Source organism: Panthera tigris, chromosome X (assembly GCF_018350195.1).
Source record: "Panthera tigris isolate Pti1 chromosome X, P.tigris_Pti1_mat1.1, whole genome shotgun sequence".
Lineage (NCBI taxonomy): Eukaryota > Metazoa > Chordata > Mammalia > Carnivora > Felidae > Panthera > Panthera tigris.
The window spans coordinates 34,784,164-34,805,572 of record NC_056677.1 but is presented as its reverse complement, the minus strand read 5'-3'; positions in this window follow the sequence as shown (position 1 = coordinate 34,805,572).

The following is a 21,409-nucleotide window of genomic DNA, read 5'->3' as shown; positions in this document are numbered from 1 at the left end:
GTCAGCACAGAGCCCGATGCTGGGCTTGAACTCATCAACTGCCAGATCATGACCGCAGCTGAGGCCGGACGCTTAACCGACTGAGCCACCCAGGCACCTATAAAATTTACCATTAAAAAAAAATTTTTTTTTTATGTTTGTTTTAGAGACAGACAGAGAGACAGAGCACGAGCGGGGGAGGGGCAGAGAGAGAGGGAGACACAGGATCTGAACCAGGCTCCAGGCTCCGAGCCGGCAGCACAGAGCCCGACGTGGGGCTCGAACCCACGAACCGTGAGATCGTGACCTGAGCCGAAGTCGGACACTCAACCGACGGAGCCACCCAGGCGCCCCTCCCCCTGATAGTCTTTATTCTACTTTCTATCTCTCTGAATTTACCTGTTCTAGGGTTCCAATTCCTTTTATAGTTTTCCTGACAGATGTTTCTCTGGGTTCCGCTTGAATACCTCCAGCGACAGAGGGCTCGCTCCTTTGCCAGGCGTCCCGTTCGGCTATCAGAAACATCTGTTGAGAAGACTTTTATAGCTTCCGCCCCGATCAACTCCCATCAGACCCGTCCACAAACCTCAGTGTTGCCCTCTGGATTTAAGGCATGTCGGACAAGTTGACTTCCCCATCTGCAAGAGAAGCTGTAATGGAAAACCCCCCTCCTTTTTCAAACAAAACCCGAAGCCTCCTAGGATCTAGCTCCGGGAGGACAATGTCTTAGCGGGATGAGAAGTGAGCAGCTCCGACCTTCTGGCCCCTGAGCCCCCTTCCGCTGGGGGATCCTCACTTTGAAATCTACAGGTACCACCACACCAGGGCCCAGGGTTGCCCCCTGTTCATTTCACACTTGGGTCCCTGGGATATGCTCTACCCAGCTTGGCTCCTCTGGAGACCTTTAAACACTAAGGGACCTGAGTAGGGACACTGACACGGAACACACAAAACAAAAGCCCCCAGCCCCGCAGAGCCCGCCTCTTCCAGGGCTGCCCTAAGCCACAAGGGTTGGGACGATTTGTAGATTCTTTCCCTCTGTCTTTGCTAGGCTTTCTTTCTGAAACTTCTGTTGTTCTCACGTGTTGCACCTCCCGGATGATTCTGCATGTCTCTTATCTTTTCTCTTACGGTTTCTGTCTCCTTCATTATACTCTATGTTCTGGAAGAATCTCTTGATTTTTTTTTTTTTTTTTTTTCTTTCCGGCCGTCAGTCAACTTCTTTCACTCTGTCCTCATATTTGGAACTTCCAAGGGCTCCTCCTTTCTCTAATTGTTAGTGCCACCTTCTTGCTTTATGGGTGCGACAGCTTCTCGCGGCTGAGCGGAAAGCGTTGTTTTCTCCTCCCCCTCCCCTTCCTCCTCTTTCTCATCTTTCTTCAAACTCTCCCCAGTTTACCAAAGTATCTGTTTCCTCCAGGATCAATTTTCCTGTTGTTCTTCTCTGTCTTTCTCTTTGATGTTGCAGCCTTTCTTTGGATGAACAGCCGGGGGGTGGGGGGGGGCGTCTCTTCCTGTGTAGCCGGAGGAGCGACGTGGACCAGAGCGTTGTGGGGTTGTGTGACACGGGTGGGGACTGGTGGTTGGGGGACTCCAGTGAGGTGAGCCTGCGGGGAGCTGGGGTCTCCCAGATGCTGGATCATGGCTGGGGGGGGGGGGAGGGCGGGGGGGGGGCGGCTTTCTTCGAACCCTCTGTGTATACACAAGCCTCTCCAGTTCTCTGCAGAAAATGTGTGCCGTGTCTTCAGAAGAGGGTCGTCCCTGCTTTGGCGTGAACTCTAAGAAACCAAGAAGTTTGCTCATGGCTCTCCTGCCCCCAGAGGTGGGAGTGGTAGGGGTGGTGACCCTCAGTCAGTCCTGTTTGCAGCCCCGGTTCCCACTCTTGCCCTCAGGGACCCCCCCCCCGGCCCCCCGTGGTCTCCCCTGGAGCCTCCCCCTTGTGCTTCCCCGCCTGGGAGGATTCCAGCTGTGGCTCTCTCTGCTCTGTGTCACCTGTCACCACCCTTCCTTCTGCTCTCTGTCTTCCAGAAATGTGTTGAAACCCCTCATCTGGTGACACCCTGCCCCCCCTCCTCATTGTGGCTTTATACCTTTTTTTGTTCCTTCACGATTATATTAAAGGGAGCTTGGGAGGGAGGGGTGATACATACACGTGCTCTAAGCATGTAAAACAGATAATCTGCACAAAGCACTCGGCACGGTATCTGCGCAGCAAACGTCAGCTCCTCTTAAAATTATCACCTGCCCTTGTCGTGTCTTGGGGTGTGCGGGGAGAGGTATGAGGGTCAGGGGGACGGCGGGTTCTCAGTCAGGCCAACAAGGCAGGGAGCGAGGCTGTGGTCTCTCTCAGTGAATCTTCTGTGGCTTCTAGCTATAGTTTTTCCTCTTAAAAATTTATTATTTGAAATTGATTTTTAATTGCATCAATAATAAATGAATACGTGCCTTTGTAAAAAACGTAAACCCTCGAAATAGCCTCACGCCAGTTCCGATCCCCTGCCGCCTGGTGTCTCAGCTCGGGTCCCGGAAGCAGGACCTGACACGGGTTTGAGGGCCAGCCCTTTATTTGGGAGGTGGTCCCGGGAAGCCGGGGTAGAGGGGTGCAGAGAGGAGCCGGCGAAGGGAAGGAAAGAGAACCCACAAAGGGATGGTTACCGAGCAAGTTAGCCCTGTGGGCAGCTGGGACTCAGTCCTCCTGGGGATCTGCGGCCATCAGTGGAGAGCAGCCCACCCCAGGAGCCAGGGCCCTGGGGGATTTAGCTGCCACCCTTGCTTCTTGGGCGCGCTCCATGACAGGGGTATTCGCTTATGGCTTCTGAGGCCACACAGCTTGTGTGGTTCACTTCAGCCCTCCCCCCACCCCCGCCCCCGACATTCCTGCTAGAGGTGACAGAGGCTGCCAGTCCCTTCCACTCCTGGAGCACATATCAGGCTGCCTCGTCCACAGTCTCTGGGGATGGTGGTGCGGAAGCTCTTCAAGTCTTTCTCCAGCCAGCCTGCTCCCCTCTTCCCCTCCAAAAGCCTTATCCCATCCATCGGGCAGCAGGTGCTGGAACTGGTTTCAGCTGGCAGATTGCGTGCATCTGTCTCCAACTCTGAATTCGGGGATGTCACACTGGTGGCTTGAAAGCAGCCACGGTGGAAGCATTTACACCACAGAAATGGGCCAAAATCTTGGGTGGTGAAAACTTGCCACCACACCAGCGAATAACTTCCGATTGAGAGGAAATACAGGGGAGAGAGACAAAGAAAAGCTAAAGGGCATCACAGGGAAGCCACCTGATGTATCCAGAAAGTGGGGCATTTTGCAGAACAACTGTCTTATTCTCTTCAATACGTTAAGTTCAGTTTTTAAAAATACATATATATTTTTTGGGGGAGCGCAAGCGGGGGAGGGACAGAGAGAGGGGGACAGAGGATCCGAAGCGGGCTCCGTGCTGACAGGCTGACAGCAGGGAGCCCGGTGTGGGGCTCGAACTCACGAACCGCAAGATCATGACCTGAGCCGAAGTCGGATGCTCAACCGACTGAGCCACGCAGGTGCCCCCCATTGAGTGCGTTTAAAAACATTTTTGGGTCCGTCAAAGAGCTCTGAATATGTTCTGGGTATTAGTTGAGATGAATATTTACTGAAATGGAAAGGTGGCGATCCACGACTGGAAAAAGCAGGTTGCTTATTGTATGTAGAATGCAAGTACATCTTTATGAATATATGTGTGCTGAGAAAAATCTAGAAAGATACCATGGTAGGCAGAATTCTAAACACGTGGCCCCTCAAGATCCACACCTTAATCCCGGAACCTGTACATGTGAGGAAATTTCACTCTTGTGATTGTGTCGTGTTATAAGCCGTCACCTGGGTGGCTCGGTCGGTTAAGCATCTGACTTCAACTTGGGTCACGATCTCATGGTTCGTGAGTTTGAGCCTAGCGTTGGGCTCTGTGCTGACAGCTCAGAGCCTGGAGCCGGCTTCAGGTTCTGTGTCTCCCTCTCTCTCTGTCCCTCCCTGCTCCCACTCTGTCTCTGTCTCTCTCTCTCAAAAATAAATAAACATTAAAAAAAAAAATAAGGCACAGTTGACCTTAAAGTAGGGAGATTATGCCAGTGGGTCAAACCTAATCACAAGAGCCTTTTAATGATTTTTTTAATGTTTCTTTATTTTTGAGAGAGAGAGAGTGCATGAGCGGGGAAGAAGCAGAGAGAGAGGGAGACACAGCATCAGAAACAGGCTCCAGGCTCTGAGCTGTCAGCACAGAGCCTGACGCGGGGCTCGAACTCACGAACCACGAGATCAGGATGTAAGCCAAAGTCAGCTTAACCGACTGAGCCACCCAGGTGCCCCCACAAAGAGCCTTTTAAAAGCAGAGTGTCTTCTCTGGCTGGTGGCAGAGGAGGCAGGCAGAAGAAGTCAGAGATATTCGAAGCCCAGGAGGGGAAAGATGGGCTGTTCCTGGCTTGGAAATGTGCACGAACCGAAGGATAGAAAGGAAATGGAGAGGGACCTCGGTCCTACAGCCACAAGGACCCGAATTCTGGCAATAACCTGGCCAACATTGGAACTGGATTCTTCCCCAGACCCTACAGATAAAAGCCCAGTCTGGCTGACACCTTGACTTTGCCCTTTTGAGACTCAGAGCAGAGAACCGAGGCCACCCGGGCTTCTGACCTGCGGAAGTGACAGGTAGTAAGTGGATGGTATTTTAAGCTGCCAAATTTGTGGTAATTTGCCAGCCAGCAGTAGAAGACCAAGGCGCAGGGGCGCCTGGGTGGCCTAGTCGGTTGGGTGACCGACTTCGGCTCGGGTCATGAGTCTCACGGTTCGTGAGTTTGAGCCCTGCATCGGGCTCTGTGCTGACAGCTCGGAGCCTGGAGCCTGCTTCGGATTCCGTGTCTCCCCCTCTCTCTACCCCTCCCCTGCTCACGCTCTGCATCTCTCAATAATAAATAAACGTCAAAAAAAAAAAATTAAAAAAAGAAGAAGACCAAGACAGATGTGCACTTAGGTGTTAATGGCATGATATCTGGGACATGAGAGTGTGAGGTTTTTATCTCAACCTTTTTGATGATCTGTATTTTCTAACGTTGCACGGTGTGCCTGTGTTTCCATTATACTAAAAGGGCACATTTTTAAAAAACCCTTTTAGATTGCTGGGGGGCGAGGCGGGGGGGGGGGAAGAGAAGCTCTTTCCTTCATTTCTTCCCCACCCAAGACAACCGTACTGCAGCGTTATTCTGTCCTTCCTCTCTGACAGTTGCTGTGTTTTGTACCACTCGTGCTATGTGTAACATAATCTTTTTAATTTAAGTCACCTTTTGAAAACAAAACAAAACCACCCCGAATATTTTAGCCTCCCCCTGAGCGATAATATTCATGAAGTCATGGGTTGGTTCTGCCGGTCCCTTTTTTTCCCAGCACATCCAAATACATAAGCATAATTATTAAAAAAAAAAAATACGGCTCTGTGTACCTCCAGCGGTATACAAAACAGGCTCTCGGAACGGCTGATCCCATATAATCCTTTCGAAGCTTTGGCTGCAGTTGAAAACAAAAGCCTGGGAGGGGGTTGGCTCCCGGGTGCCTGGCAACTTCAGCCATGACCCTGCCCACAAAAAGCCCAAAGCTCAGCCCGGCCCATCCACCACCCTCCACCCTGGACTCCTGCCACTTTACCTCCCAAGGAAAAGACCAGAAGCACGAGAAGTCCCAGAAGATTCCGGCATCAGCCACAGACCGGTGGACACAACAGGGCTTTTGGCCGGCTTTTTGCTTTACCCAGAGGAAGGAGGGAGCCCTTGAAAGAGCTTACCAACCGGGCAACTTGATGAAGTTACTTAACTTCTCTGGGTCTGTTTCTTTATCTCTGAAGGTGAGTTTTGCCAAATGCTGGCGATGAAGGTGAAAACAATTCCTGCTGAAACAATATTTATCGGTACATTTGCGGTTCTCAATATCCGGATGTGGAGAATCACTGGTCGTGTGACCTCACCGGTGTCCCCCCTTCTAGCCTCTACAGTTTGCTCTGAAAACAACAGCCATAGGGGTCCCCTAAAACCTGAGTCAGGTTCTGTCCCTTTTGTTGTTTTTTTTAATTAAAAAAAATTTTTTTTAATTTATTTTGAGAGAGAGAGAGAGAGAGAGAACAAGCAGGGGAGGGGCAGAGGGAGAGAGAGAGAGGGAGACAGAATCCCAAGCAGGGTTCGTACTGCCCGCACAGAGCCCGATGTGGGGCTCGAACGCACAAACTGTGACACCATGACCTGAGCGGAAATCAAGAGTCAGACGCTTAACTGACTGAGCCACCCGGGCTCCCCTAGGTTCTGTCCCTTTTGGCGTAGAATCCTCCAGAGCCTTCCTGTGTTATCTGAGTGAAACCTGACGGCTGTAAGAAGGCCCTGCCTGATCTGGTGCCTGGCCTGCCCCTACTTGCCTCACCTCCAGGCCGGTTATCTCCCCTCCTCCGTTTCAGCCACACTAACCTCGTTGCTGTTCCTGGAATATACTGGGCCACTCCCACCTCAGGACTTTTGCACTGGCTGTCCCCTGGCCAACCCTTTCTCCATTGTCCACAGGGCTCCCTCTCGCACCTCCTCGAGGCCTTTGCTGAAGTACCAGCATCTCAGCAAGTACATCCCTTGGTCGCTCTTTCGAACCCTGGAACCTTCCCCCTATCCCCGGCTCCTATCTATGTTCCCTATTCCCTTCCCTGCCCTACTTTTCTCCTTCCCACTTCCCAGCACGCGACACGCCGCATGTTTTGCCTATTTATTTGTTTCCTACCTTTTTCCCCTACGAGAATGTAAACTCCGTGACTACAGGGATTTTTAGAAAAAAATCCGTTTCGTTCGCAACGGTTTTCCAGCGCCTAGAACAGTGAGTGACATATTGCAAGTGCTTAGTGATTACACGTTGCGTAACGAACGAATGAGCGAGGGGCGGAGTGGGCGCACAGTGGCCTGATTTTCGGAGGGTATGGCCCCGGGCTCATGCAGGCCTTGGCCCCGAGAGCCTGCTTCTCTCCCAGGACCCCTTGCGGTTGGAACGCCAGTGGCCACGCTGTCTGCTTTTCAGCAGCCATCCGGAGCAGTCCTCAGTTGGCTACGCTTTTGCTGGATTTTCGATCCGTGATTTCCCCCCATGGACAGAACAGGAATCGTTTAAAATCATTCATGAGAAACTCATGGCTGTGCTTTCTGCTGGCGGCTTTGCAGGCCACGGGCGCCCGGTAGGGGAGGTGAAAAGCAGAGAGGGAAAAACATTGCCACCCCCGCCCCCCCCCCCTTGCCACCCCGCTACCCTTCCAGTTTTTCCTGAGGCCTGGGTCACAAGAGCTGCTGTTCGTCTCAGCAGCGAGCACGGTTATGGTGGGCTTCTCTCCCCGCTGCCTCCCCCCGCTGCGTCCCAGGCCCCGAAGCTGCTCCTCCAGGGGCTCAGCCTGGAGCCTCGCGCCTGCCCCTGATCCTGGCTGAGGCCGCAGTCCGGGAGCCTCTTCTGCCCAGGGGCAGGTCTGTCCCCAACCTGGCCTCCAGTGGCTCACCCAAGAGGAGTCCCTGCTGTGCCCTGCTGTGCAGCCCTCACCGGCTCGCCTTGGTCTGATTCACATGGTTATGGGGACAGCCCCTGGGGTTCATCTACGTAGGCCCATGTGCCCTTGAGCCTTTTACTAGCCTAGCGGCTTAACCCGCGCGGTTGGGATTTTGCCAGGCGGGCAGCTAGGCTCCTCCAGATGGCTTGCCTTGACCTGCCCTTTGTAGCAGACACTTTCCGGGCTCCACCCACCTGCCAGGAACCCTCGCCTCCACGCTGGGAAGACTGCTTACCGCAAACACCTATGACTCGGTGCCCCGGGGAATCTTCTGGTAGCACACTCTTCCTGCATGCGGGGCACAGGGCAGGCTAGGGCACCGACGAGGGGGGGATCAGCGGACGAATATGCCTGCAATAGCAACCGCCTTTCCCCTCTCTGCCCACTTCCTCATTTCCCTTCCCGTTATCCTCTCTCAGACCGTGCTGGGTTAAAGCTGGCTGCAAATTCCGTGTCACTCTCCTGCCAGGAGGTCGTATGTTGTCCCTTCTCCATTCAAGTCCCGACCCCCAGGACCCAGGAGGAGTGACCTTGCTTGGAAACAGGGTGGTCGTAGATGTAATCAAGTTAAGATGAGCTCAGGTCGTGATCTCACGGGTTGTGCGTTCGAGCCCCACGTTGGGCTCTGCGATGACTGTGTGGGGCCTGCTCGGGCTTCTCTCTCTCCCTCTCTCTGCCCCTCCCCCCCCCAAATAAATAAATAAACTTGTTTTTTTTTTTTTAAAGGGAGGGTTGCCTGGGTGGCTTAGTCGGTTAAGCATCTGACTTCCACTCACGTCATGGTCTCACAGCTTGTGAGATCGAGCCCCGCATCGGGCTCTGTGCTGACAGCATGGAGCCTGCTTGGGATTCTCGCTCGCCTTCTCTCTGCCCCTCCCCCACGCTCTCTTTCTCTCTCTCTCTCAAAAATAAATCATCGTTGGAAAAAAAAAAAAGGCGCCTGCGTGGCTCAGTGGGTTAAGCGTCTAACTTCGGCTCAGGTCACGATCTCGCAGTTTGTGAGTTCGAGCCCCGCGTCGGGCTGGGAGCCTGCTTCGGATTCTGTGTCTCCCTCCCTCTCTCTCTGCCCTTTCCCTGCTGTGTCTTTGTCAAGAATAAATAAACATTAAAAAAAAAAAAAGACTTCTTAAAAAAAAAAAAAACCAATAAATCAATAAAGAAGAGGGACCGAAGACACAGAGACCTGATCCGGATCGGGACGCGGGCAGTTTTCGCCTTACTGGGAGCCGGCACCCCAAAGACGCGGAGACGGACCCTCCTTTTGAGCCCTCAAGAAGGAGCCAGCCCTGCCGACACCTTGATCTTGCGTTTGTGGCCTCCAGACCTGCGAGAGAACGAATTTCGGAGCTGGCGGATAGCAGCTTGCGTCAACTTGCTGGCTGTTTAGGGAAGTGGGTCCTCCAGCCCAGCTGATGCTCAAATTGTAATATCGTGAGCAAGTAAGCGATTGTGATTTATTTCAAGCCGCCAAATGTGGGGGCGGTTGGTTGCCTGGCAATAAACAACTAAAACACACATGAACTTCTGGCCCTGGGATCCTCGTTTTAGAGTCTGCGGCATCCACGTTTCTTCTTGCAGATGGGCTGTGCTTCAGACTCGGTCTGGTGCCTACGTCCCCTTTCCAGGCCCGGCCCCTGTGGACGGCGCTCCCACCCTCAGCCGCCTGCCTCCCGACACCTGGCTCCCTTACCTCGACCGGGTGTCCCCTGCCGGCCTTTCCCGGAGGTGGGACTGGGACCCAGGCCCCTGCCCTGTTCCCTCAACGCGTCCTTACCCCTCCAGGCTGCCTTCGAGAACCAGCCTCCTCGGACTGGTAGGGGTGAGTGCCCCTGGGGGAAGTTAGTCTGTGCCAGTTCCCGGTTTGCGGCCCGGCTCGGCAGGCTTCCAACCCCCGCAGCCCAGCACGCTCACTGGGTGGCCACTCTAGGGTCCCTGTCCTTTGCCACATTAAACCCTGTCACCTCTGCTGCAAACCCCGGGAGATCGATTTTGTGGTTCTTTGGCTGGCAGCCGTAACAGAGGCCTGCCCTTGTGGGCTTGTGGAGGGCACGGTGGCTCACTCCCTGATATCTGTCACTCCACTGGGTGGTTGCTTTATTTCTCCGGCTAGGGGTCGGGTCATGAACGGGCCTGTGGCTCCGTCCTAACCAATGAGACGTGAATGGGGGAGGGGGAGGGAATACTGGGGGCTTCTGAGGAGGGGTGAAACGCTCCTGGGACAGGTGCTCTGAGTCCGGCCTGCCTGCTTTTGCCCCTGGACTTGGGTCTACCTCAACGTGTCATCTGGGATGGCCAGGAGCACCTTATGGCCTCCAGACAAACCAGCCCGAGGGCGAGGCTGACCCGAGGCCAGCTGAGTGGGCGGATGGAGGCACGCGGGTGCTCGTGGACATCACTGAGCTGACGCGTGTCCCTTACCCGGAACCGAGCTCTGTCTCCGCTCTCCTTCTTACTGGGATCATCAATTCTTTCAGGGTGTGAGCCAGCATTTTCCCAACTGTGGACCGGAACCCATTACTGGGCCATGGAATCAGTTGGGTGGGTCACAACCAACAGTGAAAACGAAGTGAGTCAGAATAAGGAGGAACAGGATCTAAGATATCAGAGTGCATCGACGCCGCAGTGTTTTGTGAAACCTTCGTCCGCTGACGCGGATGGGCAAGCACGGAGCCAAAATGGAAGGACCGTTTCTTCACTGCGGACTGTGGTCAAAGGGGGATCTTCGCAGTATCTGTCTCATAGGGTGGTGAGGAGAGTCAAATAAGCGAATTAAGCGTGAGTAATGTTTGCAGAATGCTAGAACGGTGCCCGGCGTGGCCAAAAACGCTTTATAATGTCTGTGAGATAAAAAATGGAAAGCCGTCGTCCGGCATTTGCTATCGCATGTGTCTGTGGCCTTGGGTCTCGCTCTTCCCGGATTTTGAACTCCCTTCTAGGTTCCCGGCTGGCCCTGTTCTCAGCCTGTCCACCCCGCGCCCCCGCATCTGGCCGCTCTCGCGCTGGGTGGCCGTGTCCATCCCCTGGGGGCACACTGCTCCGAGCCGCCCCTTCCAGCCTCAGCCTCGGCCCCGGGTGCCTTTCTTGCCAATCTGGGTGGGAACCCCGGAGGTGGCTTCCGCAAGCTGACCTGATGTCGAACTCATACTTTCAGTCACTAGGGGAGAAAGGGGCTTGGGAGCCCTCGAGCATCATTGCATCGCTGGACAGGTGGCTGGAGGGATCCTTTCGGTGGCCTAAGGTTTGAGGAGCCTGGCAATAGTACTCATGGTAAGAAAATAATAATGGCATCTCTGAGCAACACCTCGCAGCATCCCTGCAAAGGAGGGGCCATCATCCTGGCTTTACAGATGACAGGAGGGGCGCCCGGGTGGCTCAGTCGGTTGAGGGTCCGACTCTTGATTTCTGCCCAGGTCACGATCTCGTGGTTCGTGGGTTCAAGCCACACGTCGGGCTCTGTGCTGATGGTGCAGAGCCTGCTTGGGATTCTCTCTCTCTCCCTCTCTCTGCCCCTCCCCTGCTCTCTGTCTCTCTGTCTCTCTGTCAAAAAACAAATAAATAAAACTTTAAAGATGGAACCGAGCCCCAGAGACGAAGAGTCACTTTTCTGAGATCACACAGCCAGGAAGAGGCTGGGAGTAGAGAGGAGGTGGGGCAAGCTGGGAGGAAGTTCAAGTCTGACTTTTCCCAAAGCCCGCTCTTCCCCTCTCCTCTTCTGGTGACCTTCCTCGTGCACTGGCCTGAATCCTCTTGAAAGCAGGGAGCCCATAGCCGCTGCTCCTCTGGCACGCCCCGCACCCGCTCTCAGCCTGGCCTGGGCTGTCCCTCCCTAGGCCAGCTGGGTTTTGCTCTAGGAAATGTGATTAAAGTTGGTCTCTCCAGAGAGGGTCTGTTCGAAAGAATCAAAGGCTCGGAGCAGGCAGAATGTTCATAATGTTGGAATCAACCCTTGCGCTTGGGCGGCTGTGGAAATATTAGACCTCCCAGCAAAACCTGCCGGGGCGTCAATTCAGAAACGGAGAAGGGGAAGACGCGAATGAAAGCAAAGCCGCATCTCCAGCAAATGCTAGAATTCCGACGGCAGCTCAGCTCCGTCCCTGGAATCCTTGCAAGCGTGAATTCAGACGGAAGAAAATATCTATCTGGGGGAGCAGGCGGGTCTCCAGCTCACTTTTAATTGCACCTGGAAAGAGGCTTAATATCTCAGCCAATTTCTGCATCATCTTTTGCAAATCTTGGGCTGCTCAGGTCCCCGGGGGGGTTGTGTAATAAAACGGGATGGTTAAAGGGCATGTTTCTGCATTAACGAGTCTTTCTGCACTGGCTGGGCCCAGTGAATAGTCACCCGAGAAGGAGAACGACCAGAAGAAGCAGAGAGCAGAAAAGGTGAAAACGTGAGTGTCCTATGTGGCTAACCCCGGGGGATAATCGTCTTGGTTATGATGTGCCCTTCAGCCCCAGATACAAGGAGGAACCAGGGCCATGGCTGGGGAGGGCACGTGTGAGCGTCCACTTGCCTTCCTGTCCCCGCTGAGGTGGGGTGGCCACGCGTCTGTCACACGGCCTTGAGCTCCGAGGAGGATTTCGCCCGCCCGATGCCAAAGCTGAGGGGATCCGTGAAATTCCAGGACCTTCTAGTTGCTTGTTTGTTTCTGGAGGGGGGCGTGGTAGAGAATTCCAGCGTTTCAAAAAAAAAATCGGAGTATAATTTTCATACAGTGAAACACACATCTTAACAAAAAAGTACGGCTTTCTTGAGGTATAATTGACATACGATAAACTGCACATATTTAAATTATACAATTTGATCTGTTTTGACATATACATCCACCCGTGAAACCATCACCGTAATCAAGATCATGAATATATCCGTGGCCTCCCAAGGTTTCCCCATACCCCCCTGTAATTCCTCCCGCCTGCTTCTCCCTGTTTCCCGTCCCCAGGCAACCACTGATCTGCTTCCTGTCACTGTAGACTAGCATATGCATTTTCTAGAATTTAATATAAATGGAAACATGCAGTATGCCCTCTCTGGCTTCTTTCACTCACCATGATTATTTTGAGATTCATCCATGTTGTGTGTTTATCCATTCATCCGTTGGTGGATATTTGGGTTGCGTCCAGGTTTGGGTTATTATAAATGAAGCTGCCATGAACGCTCGTGTGCCTATACTTTCATTTTTCTGGGGTAAATATCCAGCAGTGGAATGGCTAGGTCATACGGTAGGTATATATTTAACTTTATCAAAAACACATTTTCCAAAGTGGTGGTACCATTTCCCACTCCCTTCAGAGAGGTATGGGAGTTCCTGTCGCTCTATCCCCTTGCCAACATCTGCTAGCATCATTGTTTTTATTTTTAGCTATCCCAGCTTGTATATGAGTGTGCATTTTATTTTATTTTAAAGTTTATTTATTTTGAGAGAGAGAAAGAGAATGGGGGAGGGACAGAGAGAGAGAGAGAGAGAGAGAGAGAGAGAGAATCCCAAGCTGGCTCCACACCAGCAGCACAGAGCCCAACGTGGGGTTCGAACTCACAAACCGCAAGGTCGTGACCTGAGCCAACACCAAGAGTTGGACAATTAATCAACTGAGCCACCCAGGCGCCCTTATGTGCGTGTATTTTAATTACAATTTATTTTTTATGCCCCTGAAACTTTGGAAGGTATGTGAGTGTGTACATTTGTAAAAATTCATCAGGTTGCGCACTTAAGATTTCTGCATTTTACTGGAGGTAAATTATTTCTCAACCAAATACTATAAATGACATTGTAGGGAGAAGATTCCCTTGAATTAAATCACCTTCTATTTATATCCTTCGAAATGACTTTCCCAACCAAGTCAGGGATCCAGCTATGCTAACAGGACCTTTTTTTTTTTTTTTTTTAATTAAAAAAGATAGTTATTTTTGAGAGATACAGAGAGACAACGGAAGAGGGGCAGAGAAAGAGGGAGACCCAGGATCCGAAGCAGACTCCAGGCTCCGAGCTGTCAGCGCAGAGCCCGACGCGGGGCTCAAACTCGTGAACCATGAGATCATGACCTGAGCCAAAGTCGGATGTTCAACCAAGTGAGCCACCCAGGGACCTCTGCTACCAGGACTTTAACAACATCTGCTAGTTGGGGCGCCTGGGTGGCTCAGTCGGGTGAAGCGTCTGAATTCGGCTCAGGTCATGATCTCACGGTTCGTGAGTTTGAGCCCCGCGTCGGGCTCTGCGCTGACAGCTCAGAGCCTGGAGCCTGCTTCAGATCCTGGGTCTCCTTCTCTCTACCCCTTCCCCACTCATGCTCTGTCTCTCTCTATCTCTCAAAAATGAATAAACGTTAAAAAAAAATTAAAAAAAAAAAAAGAAAAAAATTCCCCTCTGCTATTTGTTGGTGACAAGGTGAGGCTTGGGCCTCATAGGTGTGGTTCAGGTTGAGGAAGTCCCAGGTGAATCATCCAGTTTCCTGGATCCTGGAAAAGTGCGCCCTAGGCTTTTTTGCGAGGCTGTTCTTTGAAGTCCTAGAGATGAAAGCTTGGCAAGCCATGGCCTCTCTTTGCGCCCCCATGGAAGTGGCTGTCCACGCTCAGCCAAGAAGGGTGAGCCTTGGGGTGGGGGGTGGTGTATGGGTGGGGTGGGCACGAGGTCAAAGATACCCCTGCGGCTCACCAGGTAGAGGCAAGCCCCAGACCCTGTCCCCTTCCCGAACACCCCAGTGAGAGGGTGGCCCAGTTCTGTTGGCCTACGCGGGGGGCTTAGTCATTTCTGACTAAAAATCCCAAGGGTTAATTGATTGCTTAAGTGGTAGATATTTCTCTTCGTTTAATATCTTGAATTCACCTTTTTTTTTCTTCTTTAAAGTAAGCTTTACGCAAAAAGAAAAAAAAAAATAAAGTAAGCTTTACGCCCAACACGGGGCTTGAACTCACGACCCTGAGATCAAGAACCGCATGTTCTACGGAGCGAGCCAGCCAGGCGCCCCGTCCTTGGATTCATCTTGGGATGTCCATGGGAGCCTTCAAATTTTGTTGGCTGCCTCTTTACTGCTCTGGCTACTACCGATTAAGCAATCTGTCCGGGATATCAACAGCACGCAAACAGGCCGCGGATCAAAACCCTTCTTAAGCCTGGCCCCGTTTCTAAACTTCCCGGCACTTGGACGCCTAGTTTTCGAGCCGTTTCAAGAGCCCGATTGACTTCAAACGCAATGCAATAATCTCTTAGCCTTATTTCAGTTTAATTTTCTTGTTTTTTTTTTTAGAATTCAGGTTGCACCCGGCATTGTGGTAACCCTAACGTGCCCTGCCGCTCTTGGCGCGCCGCTGTAAGGGTCCCGAGATGGAGGGGCTCTGGTTGGCGTGACCCGCGCGGCTCTGGTGACGGTGCAGAGAAGGGAGGTGCAGCTTTCTGACATTAAATATTAACACTGGGTATTAATAATGAAGGCTGACAGTTCCTCTCTCGGTGTTTCTGACTGTGTCTCTCCCCAGCTTGCAAGGCCAGCAGGCCGGGGCCCTTCCCCTGCCTGAGCAATGTGGCTTGAGCCCCCTGCTCTCTGAGGTCAGGAGAGGTAAGGAGGATAGCCCTCTTGTCGCCTAGAGAGGCAGGATTGCCCGGGCCACCGTGCACAGCTCCAGGCGACCTCGTCTTCCCTGGAGACAGGATAAGCAGGAGGTAGATGCGGGGCAGGGGGGACGGTGGGGGCTACGTCGGTGCCACGCAGACCCGGGCCACGTAGGCCTTGACCATGCGGAGCTTGGGCACACAGAACCCGGCGGTGCAGGCTGGAGCCACACAGAGCCGGGTCACCAGACCCCGGTCTTGCAGACCCAGGCCGCGCAACCCCCTGGCCCCGCAGACCCTGACCTCGCCAGCTTCCCCGAATGCCCCAGTGTTCGGCCGTGCTAGCCGCCAGGCCGGCTCGGCTTTGGAGACCTGTGGACGAGGGAACGCTAAGGCAGCCTTGAACTTACGTCCGGGGAGCGGCGCTGGCCGAAGCCTGTGCTCGGAGCTGGAAAATGAGCCACCCGGAGATCTCTTGCGGAATACAAGGTGCGAGGACTCAGACGTGACATAGCCCCCGTTTCCCACACTCCGTTTGTGGACGATTTCCTATGCCCTTTGCTTTGATCAAACCTTGCCTTCTTGGATGTACACTGTCTCCTTTTCCCTCCGGCCCTCCCCTGAGGGGGTGAAGGTGGAGAGGGGCGGAGACAAATGGAAGGATAGGAGCCGAGAAACAGATGCGGGTTGGAATTTGCACGTGCGGCCCTTGGAGCGGCCCGGCTTCTCTGAGGAGAAAGGTCCTATCCAGAAATCCCCCAGTGACTCCGAGAGCTGGTGGCCCTCTGCCGTGGGGAGCAGAGGCCTCGATGGGGATCCTTTTCTCCCCTCTCAGTCGCCCTGTCATTGCTTGCCTGACGGCCCTGAGACAGGACAAGGCGGCTGGAATGGAAGGGGCGGGGGCCGGAAGCCTCCGTCAACGGTGCTAATTAATTGGGCTCGTGGTCGCCTCGTACCTCTCATTTGAAGCTGTACAGGTGTTCCACAGACATTAATTAATTAGGCCTCCCGCGCTTCCTGTGGGGTTTGGACAGATGTCTGATTCCAGAGGCCCTGTCTTCCCGGCACCAGGGCAGAGCGCGGGAGGTTTGCTTGGACGGTGAGCAGAGCACCAGGCCGCCTGACCCGCCGCCGCCGGGGAAGCCTGGGCAGACGGGGATGCACTCTTAGGTGTGACCGTAGGACGCTTCTGGAAACACACTCGCTGCGTCCTCCCAAGCCCAAGCTCCACTCTCACGGTCCTCTGCGGAGCGCTACGACTAGGCCCCAATCCAGTGACCGCCTCTCCAGTCGCGGACTCACCGGTGCAGGGCGAACAGGGAGGGCTGAGCTCCTCCTTGGGTAGAAAGCCACGCAGGGGAGGGAAAAGGTTATTTTCACAAGCAAAAAAGTTAATGAGTAATGGTTTCTGGAATTTCTCCTCCGAGAATATAACCTCGGCAGCTCTAGGCTTTTGGCTGCGGAATAATTGTTCTCAGTAATAATACAGAACACCTTCATAATGATACATCCTTCTGTGTGTTCAAGAAGGTAGCAATTTATTCCAGGCAAGACTGGGGAAAAAAAAAAAAAAAAAAGGTTGCCTTTCTACACCTGCCCATCCCAGAGATCACGCAGTGAGGAAGCTGGCTTTTTGGAGGTCTTTAACGAGCGCCTATGGCATGCTGGTGGGGAGAGGGGCCGTGAGAGAGACAGAAGAAAGAACCCGAAGAGCTAAGAATATTTCCTGGGCATACCGGCCCTGAACACATGCCGCATTTGTTCTCCTTAAGCGCATTTTGGGAAAGGTGCAGTGGATTGACATTGGACATCCCCTTCAACCTGTGTTAGACGGCTTAAACTGTACATTCTTCCGACTCCCTTGCCGCTAGGGCTCCAGGCCTGATGAGGTTCAGCCAGTCACAAGTTCTTGGGTCAGACTTGACTCTGGAGCCCGGTCGAAGAGGGAGAGCAGCATGCATTTTGCTTACGCGGCTCAGGGCGGGGGCCACGTGGTTCTCACGCTGGCGCTAGGGGCTTTTCACGGGGAACTCCCATGCCTGGCTTGGGCTTGTGCCGTGGAGTTAGGGCCTCCCGTATCGAGTGGGTCTCTTCAGTCCCCCAAATAGTCCTGCAAGGCTCTTCGTACCGTACGACGGATCCCTTTCTGTTTAAACGGCCCGGAACGGATGGGCGCCTGGGTGGCTGAGCATCCGACCTTGGCTCAGGTCATGATCTCGGGGGTTCATGAGTTCAAGCACCACATCAGGCTCACTGCTGACGGCAAAGAGCCCCCTTCTGATCCTCTGTCCCCCTCTCTCTGCCCCTCCCCCACTTGCGCTCTCTCAAAAATACATAAACATTACAAAAAACCAAACCTACCCGGAGTGGGTTTTTCTTTTCTTTTCTTTTTTTTTTTTTTTAATCCTGAGAGAGAGAGAGAGAGAGGGCACAAGCTGGGGGAGGGGCAGAGAGAGAGGGAGAGAGAATCGCAAGCAGGCTCAGCACTGTCAGCACAGAGCCCACACGGGTCTCGGACTCACGAACCGTGAGATCGTGACCTGAGCCGAAACCAACTTAACCAACTGAGCCACCCAGGCGCCCCTACCGAGCTTTCTTCTTGAGTTAAAAACCAACATATGTCAAATTCAGTAAAGGGAGAGGCCACCGTTGCCTAGAGCAAGGAGAAGAAATTGTGATCCGGAAGCCAAGATGGCCCCCTTTCTGGGTCTGGTTTCCCCATTTATAAAATGAGGGGGGACATTCGTTCGTGTTTCATAGTGTGCGTCTCTCTGCACAAGGCTTCCATGAGGTGTTTCTCTGGACACCAGGGTTCTGCGAGCAAACGAGTTTGGGGAGTGTTGGGCTCGGCGAAATTGAACAGGTTTCTCTACTACAGAACTTGCCAGGGCCTTTAACGTACCAATGTGCACCGTGACTTTCCTCTGGAGAGTTCTAGCATGCAACGTTGTATCAGTTATCTTTTGCTTCAACGATGCTACAAACCCTCCAGGCCCTACAACATTACATATTTATCGCTCGTGTGTCTAGAATCCCCTGGGGGTTAGCTCGTGGTGGCCGACTGGAGGTCCATCTAAGCCAGTCCTCCTCGGGGTGACCGTGGCGGGTTGGCCGTGCCCCACCTGTGTCTCATCCTCGGGCCTGTGATGGGAGGGCGCTGCAAAGCTTCCTGGCAGAGGGCATGGAATCCGGGAGGGGCAAAGGATTGGGGTCACCGGGGTACTTTACCACACAGTGTTTCCCAAAGTCGCCTGACCGAGGAACTCCTTTGCACGTCTGACCGGTTCTCACAACACACGCTTTGGGAGACACTTGACCGGCAACGCTTAAAATCAGTTCTGACACCCGGGTCCTACACTCCGGGTGGCTTCCGGAAAGAGCTGGGAGCAAATCTGGGTCCTGCTGGTTGGATGGGATCTGACCAGAGGCCCGGCTGGAGGCGGGGGCCCTGTGTACCACACTCCATCCGGGGGAGTCTCCTTCGGGAGGGTTCCCTGCCAGCTGTTCCCATGATGCCCCTCTTCTTCACCTCTCCCCACCAGACTTTTGCCCCACCACTGCTGGCGAGGAGCGGAACCCTCCCGGAAGCATCACTTCCTGAGAGGCGTAGTTCTAGGAACTGTATGGCAGGCCGGGGAATTCATTTCTCCTGTGTTGTGTTACCCCAAGAAGGCATTTCCCGGATGGAGGCTTGAGTTTGGGACAGCTTTCCTTGTGACGGGCATGGTGCTTTCAGCAATTCCTTGTGGCTCCAGGCTGGGGGCCAGGTGCCCGCCATCAAAGACTCAGCCTGGGCTTTCGGGGTTGGGGTTACCCTCGTTTCCAACGTATCTGGATGCCCGCCATGCCCACCTACCTCTCCCCTGGTTGGGGGACAGTCTGCCTGCCCCCCCCTCCCCGTCCACCGACAGAGCTGAGCGTCCCAACCCCCCTGACTTTACCCTGACCTCACGTAGAAATGACCCCTGGAAGCCCTGCAGGGCCACAGCACCGTGACAGTGTCATGACGCCATGACGGAGGTGGCCCTGAGCACTCACTCAGCGCCTCTTTACTTTGCAGACTTGCGTCCATCCAGCAGCCCCGCCTGCCTTCCACTAGGCGCGGTGGAAATACTTCCTGTTTATGACTCCCTGTCTTGTGTCCCCAGAACTCAGAGAGAGGCGGGGTTTCTGGCCAGACACCAGGGACGGCTTCAGTTTTATCAAAGCCCACCCGACCTCCTTGTGAATGGCCTGTGGCTTTGGGGGTGGGGGTGGTGGGGGTGGTGGTGGTGGGTGGGCCCCGGGCAGGGGTGGAGGACCACTCGACAGCTCCGGTTGGTCCCTTTGGGGGACATAAATTTGGCCTCATTAAGGAAACCTGCAGGGGGGTGGGGGGGGACACAGGGGTGAAGGCGATCGTGTTACAAAAGCACACCAGGCCTCTGGGACTTCACCAGAGTCCTGGGGCAGGTGGGGATGGGGGTGGGGCCGAGGCCAGAAAGCCACGTCCAACTAGGCATTCCCCCCCTCCTCCCCCGCCCCAGAGCCGGACCACTCCAGAGGGCGCCCTTCACTTTCAGCAGTGTAGGGGGACAGGGCCCACCAGGAACAGCCCCTTCCTGGGTGCAGAGCACCTGGAAATGTGGTGGTGATGTGATTTGATCAGGAACAGAAGCTAGGGGCGCCCGGGGGGGCTCAGGTCACGATCTCACAGTTCATGAGTTCGAGCCCCGCATATCTCCAGCGGAGCCCGCTTCAGATTCTCTGTCCCACTCTCTCTGCCCCTCCCCCGCCTGCGCTCTGTCTTTCTCAAAATACATAAATAAACTTAAAAAAAAAAAAAAGTGAAAACCAAGAAATAAGTGCAGCGAAATGTAGGCATAGAAAAAAAAAATACTGAAAGGGAACGCGGGGCTCTGTTACCGGTGGAAAATTGTCGGCTTGTAATTAGAGGGGATTTACATTTCTTTCTTACTTTTTTTTTTTTTTTTTTTTTGTAATTTCCAAATTTTCTACAGTGGTTATATTGTTGTCAAATCAGATTTAAAAAAAAAGCGAGGGAGAAAATAGAATGGTAGCTTCATGTTTTTGGAGAAATGTTCTAGAATGCTTTGTACTGTATATTCAATAGAATCTTGGTTCAGTAAAAAAAAATAAAAGAAAGAAAGAAAGAAAAAAAGAAAAAATGTAAAAGTTGGATAGGAAAAACATAAAATTGTTACCAATGCTTATGTCTGGAAAAACGGTGGATTTAATTTTCTTTATTTGTTTTTGTATTTTCTAAAGGAATGTATTACTTTACAGAATTAGGAGACAGTAACAGAAACTGAATGTATTTTTATTTCTACCTTTATTCCCTCAATAAATATGTGTGCCCGGGCTCCTGGAACTAACAACCTAAGCGAGACCAATCACCAGGTGACCTCCGAGGGTATAAACTTGCCATGTGCCATTCGGCCATGGTGTTGGGGTGCCTGAGGGTCTTTGACTTGGTTGGTTGGAGGGGTCGGAGAGGTCTGTCCTGCAGAAACCACGTTTGAATTGAAATTGGAAGGTACTATCCAAGAGGTTAAGCAGATGACCGCTAAGGGAAGGGCTCTCCAAGGCTGGAGGGGTGGTGCAAAGGCCCTGAGGCAGGATGGAGAGGCCTGGAGAAAGACACAGGAAGGGGTGCAGCCTACCCTGAGGGGAGCCTCAGGATCCTCTTTAGTTGAGGGCTTTTATCAGTTGGATACCACCAAAAAGTTTTAAAGCAAGGAGGTGAGGTGATGCATTGCACATTTAAAAACAAATCCAGGAGAACATTCTAGAAAAGGAAGACGGAAAGCACGGAGGCCTGTTAGGAGGCTGGTGAAGCCTGGACCAGGGTGGGGAGAGGAGGTGGAGGGAAGCACGGGAGTCTGGAGACCCGGATGCGTTTCAAGGTGCAAAGAGGCTTCCGGGCGGTGGTGGGTAGGGGCCCTGGGGTTTCCCCGCAGCCCCCCTGGTTACCTGGTTGTCTCTTGCTGGCTCAATGGCCAAGCCCAAGTTGGGTCAGGCTGATGTGAGAAGGAGAAGCCCCTGTGGCATGGAAGCTTGTGGGAGTTGCAGGTCCTGAGAACGACCAAATCCAGAGCGGGGGGAAGGAAGGAAAATCCTAGCTTCCAAAGCCCAAAGTGACAGGGGTGGCCTTAAACCTGCCCCTGCCGCTCCACTGATCCGGAAAGGTTAAAGGCATGGGGGTGCGGGGTGGGGGTGGGGTGAGGACAGAACACTTTTGAGAAGGGGATGTCGGTTAATCGAGCGCAGCCTCGTTATTTGGTCTCTGGCCTCTTTGGACAC